The 4,658-nt window shown below is 30.5% G+C and overlaps 1 long non-coding RNA gene across 1 annotated transcript; it reads left to right on the forward strand.

The window, feature by feature from the left end:
- Positions 1-2,515: 2,515 nt before the first annotated feature.
- On the forward strand, positions 2,516-4,073 carry LOC117176047. Its single transcript, XR_004467575.1, has 3 exons — positions 2,516-2,654; positions 3,746-3,881; positions 3,980-4,073. It is a non-coding gene; the product is annotated as an uncharacterized LOC117176047 (long non-coding RNA).
- The last annotated feature ends 585 nt before the right edge of the window (positions 4,074-4,658 follow it).

Consider the following 4,658-nt stretch of genomic DNA (forward strand, 5'->3'; position numbering starts at 1 on the left):
TGAAGTTCACGACTCTGGACAAATTGATTTTCCGACTATAGTTTTCATCCGATTCAAACGGTTTTTTTTAAATTAAAGCTGATGAAAATCCACATGATGGATGAAAATGGTTTCATATGATTTTACGGTGTATGGTCCCTTGATTCTCACTGGATTTCCTCAATTGATCAACACAAATAATTTTTGTGTAATACCCGTAAGGATTCATGAATAAACAATCATTATTATAAAAAAATAAAGAAAACAATGTTTGGCTTCACCTATTTGTGACGTAAAGAATAGTTATTTTCCATAGAGTTATCTCCATAAAACTCGTGAATGATACTCAGTTATCATATCTGCTCATATAATAACAATTCGCAATTGTTCAAACGAACTTAGTTAACAATTGCATTATTTGGCTATTTTTTGTCACACAAACTCTATTCTTTGGATGTATTTAATTGTTAATGACTGATATTCGAATAACGTTAGGGGATTTAGATGAATAATAACAACTGCCATTGTTATAAACAATTTCATGAACAATTACTCATCTTTTCTATTCGTCATGGATGAATAGCGTTTCCCACCCAGAATCAACTGCAGATCACTAATTGATCATACTCATTTATTATTTTCGATCATCCGATAACAATTGTTAATTATTTAAACAAATTTAATAAACAAATACACAGTTTGTCCAAAAAAATGCAGTTTAAGCTCATACTCAGCCGGAAAAATTCTGCATCACTACACAAATTGTTGATTCATGGAGCCAAAATAATAGACTCTTTCGTCATTCCAATCGGATAATTATCGGAAGAGGCTCAGGAAGCCAAAAATAAAGATTTCAAGAGATGCAGAAAGAATAATACAAGGAAGGCAAGTCGCATCGCAGAAGTTTTACTTTTCAAACAGACGTAAAGTCTGATGTGCGTATCGAATTAATATTAATATAATCTCAGGAAATTTTTCATGTTGATAACAATTGGGTTTAAAAAATTGGTCATTCACAGTTAATCAAGTTCTGAAAACGAAATAAGAATGTCGAAAAATGGCTAAACTTTCATATGAAACCATTTTCATCCATCATGCGGATTTTCATCAGCTTTAATTTAAAAACAAACCGTTTGAATCGGATGAAAACTGTAGTCGGAAAATCAATTTGTCCAGAGTCGTGACTTTCGTCCCACTGTGCAGCGCCAACAAGTGGGGCAAAGGTGACTTTTCTTATATCATCGCTGTTATTTAACAATTTTAATTCTACTTCACAATAAATAAATATATTTTATTACAGAGATAATGTTACTTACTGAAATATTGAAAATTTACGTTGTAAAAGAAAAATGATACAGAAAATAGTTTTTACCATGAAGGAATTGAAGATTCCCTGACAGAAATATAAAGTTTTTAACTTTAATGACAATACTTACGGTAGAAAAATTTTACATTTTGCAAGATTACGCAATATTATACAATTTTATTATAATAATTAGACACAATTGAAGTCCAAAATATATAAAATCTCATAAATAATTGAGGCCTGGCCAGGGTGGCATGCCCGATAAAATTACAATTTAAAAGTGCTTAGGTGATACACGTGTAACAAGTTTCGACGATAAATGACCGGGAATGCAGAACAGCCAGTTATCTTATGGGCTACAAGGAAGTAACTATCGAATATTATTATTATTCACAATCCGGTCGGTATACAGATTTCTTGTATTGGTACGGTAGAAACATTGCGTAAAGTCCGTTTTTGGTAGAAAGTCAACTAATAGGAGGTTTTATTACAGCTATCTCTATTTTTATTCAAAATAACTTGTTCTTCTTGCTGGATATTTTCAAAGGTAATTTTTCCAGAACATAAAATACTACAGAAGCAAACCATCCTCTTTTCCTATTTTTAAATGTTTTGATTTTCATAAAAAGCTTCAGTCGGCTTCACCCTCCGGTGAAGGGCAAAGCCGAGGAAATACAGCTTGTTAAAGATAATTAAATTACTAAATCATTCTTTAGTTCATGTGATGAATACTTATAGAAATATGATATGCAATAATGTAGAACTCGAAAGGACAAAAAATGGATCAATTCCACGTCTTATTATCTTAAAAAAATCACAGACTGTTAAGTTGGTGGCGCTGACCCCCCTTACCCTACTTGCAACAAAGAAAAAAGGATCATGTACAATTCATCATTTTTTTCCAAAGTCAAAGAAATTCTCATTTTATGCTCAACTTAATGATCTGCAGATAATCAGCCTTAATGTCAGGCATTATCAAATCGACACTCTAGTATAATCAAGTTGAATACCCTGTTTTCATACCTTTTGACAGTTTGAGTGTGTGCAACTTACGATCAGAGATAATCGAATCGAAACTTAGGGATGTTCAAGTTAAATATTTTGTTCTTAATTCACTTGTATCATTCGAGTTCGGACAAATTCTCTCTCAAGAATAATCAACTCGATACTCACTTGGTTAAATAAAGCGCAAACTTCACAAGGGAGTAACTGAAGCGACCAAAGCGGTTATTTCGTTTATCCATACTGGGAGTTTGCATTTTGCGGAGTGTGCGAGATTCTATAAATTATGTGGCACCGACTGGACATAATTTCGTGGAGCTCATGAAGATTTGGCAATGCAGCCAAAAAATAATCGATCTATTCCTAGGTAAATTTTTGTGATTCAATTGTACTTTTTTTTTAAATTAGAATTAACACATTTTCGGCTGAAATATCTACTATTACATTATTCGTTTAAAATCCACATTTTTTGGTTAAAACCTAAATTTTTTAATAAAAAATTTAATGATTATAATGCATGTGTTTGGTTAAAGATTAACTGCTTGGTAAGAAAATCATATTTTCGTGTTGAAAATTCAACGTTTTCACAGGAAATTCGTTTCTTTCCTTTAAGTTCAACAATTTGGATAAATTTCTTTTCATTCTGGGCTGACAAATCTGTATTTGTTGAAAATTGGGCTGTTTTGTTAAAAATTCCTTTTTTGTTGTCAATTTTTTCTTTTACTCAAAATTTATGCTTGAAATTTTTGATTAAAAAATTATTCTTTTAGTTGTAAAATCAAATATTTGTCTAAAAATTCATTCATATTCTTGAAATTTTTTTTATAAAAAAACAATCATCTTGATTCAAATTAAAGGTTTTAGAATTATGCATTTAGTTATTTAAATTTATTAATTATTTAATTACTTTCATAAAAAATAATAAATTATAAAAATGAATTCAATCTTATTCCCCGCGGTTTTCCCTGGTCTCAAGTAATCGTTCTGGCAAATTTTTAATTAAAGGTTTTTTTGCAAAATTAACTTTTGACTTTTTTTGTGATATACGTACTTAAACTTTTTAAATTTTCATTATTACGTATTTGCATATTGTGATTGTCTCTTAGTTTTTGCAAGATCGCAATTAAGGTATTTCTTATGATGAATTTATCACCTGTACTCCTATTTACTGCTTAATTTCAAAGAACGAAGTCGATGATGAATCGTTTTATATTTTAAGCGACGAAGACATTCGCGATATGCTCAAACTTTCAGTGCCAAGAAGTAAATTCATAAATAAATATAAAGAATATCTTCAGTCGGTATGCTAAACACAAATACAAATTTTTTCGTTTTGTACAATTTAAATGCTTCAAATTTGCATGTTACAATTAATGTCGAAGGATTCAAAGTAGAATCCATTTGTTTCTGAAAATTTTAATTAAAAGTTGTCTAATTGTAAACTGTGTCTTTTTAAAGATTAAACAAGGGAAAACGGAGCAAGCTTCTACCACTTCATCTGTCATTCAAAATACAAACGAATCAAACTTATTCGAATCAGCGCACGCTTCTGCGTTTAGGCATGTGAGCATTGAAGCGGTTGAATCAAATCAGTGTAAGAATTTAAAAAATATTTTATCACACGCATTTTTTTATACAATTATATTTTGTAACTGCTAAAGAGTAACTTCATCCATTTGTTTCTGTAACTAGGGCTTCATACACGAGTTTCTTCTGAGAACGGGGAAATGGTTTTGGGCACAATTCATCCGGACGCTGATGCTCTCACACGGAAATCCCACTTTCGAGGTTATAAAAAGTTCTAACAAAATGTTTATAAAACACTCCGACTTATCAAAAAGAACATATACTGTTACAAAAATGCAGTATAATTGACGATATAATAGGTTTCGATTAGGCGTCCACATCCTTGTACCTTTTAGAACCAGATTTTGCAGGGTGTCATAAATGAATCTATTTTTCTTTTCTTTTTTGTATAAGTGGTTGAAAAATAACAAAAATTATATGTAAAAATTTGTAATTTTGTAGGAATAATTTAATTCTATTGTTAATAAAATTTGTATCTGTTTATTTAGATATAACTCCATTGTTTCTTCAGTTTCGACCTTTGGTTGATATGACATATAGTTTCCGGTTTAGAAGGTCCAAGAAATAAAAACAAGAGTTTAAATTTGAAAAAACTTGGCGACGTTTCGGACAAAATATAGTCCCTTATCAAGCCTGTTAAAAAACACAAAACTTTATTGTAAAACACAAATTTTCACAAAATTAAGATATACGAGGGTGGATTGATAAGTTTCCGGCCTGACCAAGAAAAACAACGTTTTTAAGAATTTTTTTTTTTTATTTCTCAACATAATCTCCTCCAAGG

This window comes from Belonocnema kinseyi, chromosome 1, assembly GCF_010883055.1.
Source record: "Belonocnema kinseyi isolate 2016_QV_RU_SX_M_011 chromosome 1, B_treatae_v1, whole genome shotgun sequence".
Classification (NCBI taxonomy): Eukaryota; Metazoa; Arthropoda; class Insecta; order Hymenoptera; family Cynipidae; genus Belonocnema; species Belonocnema kinseyi.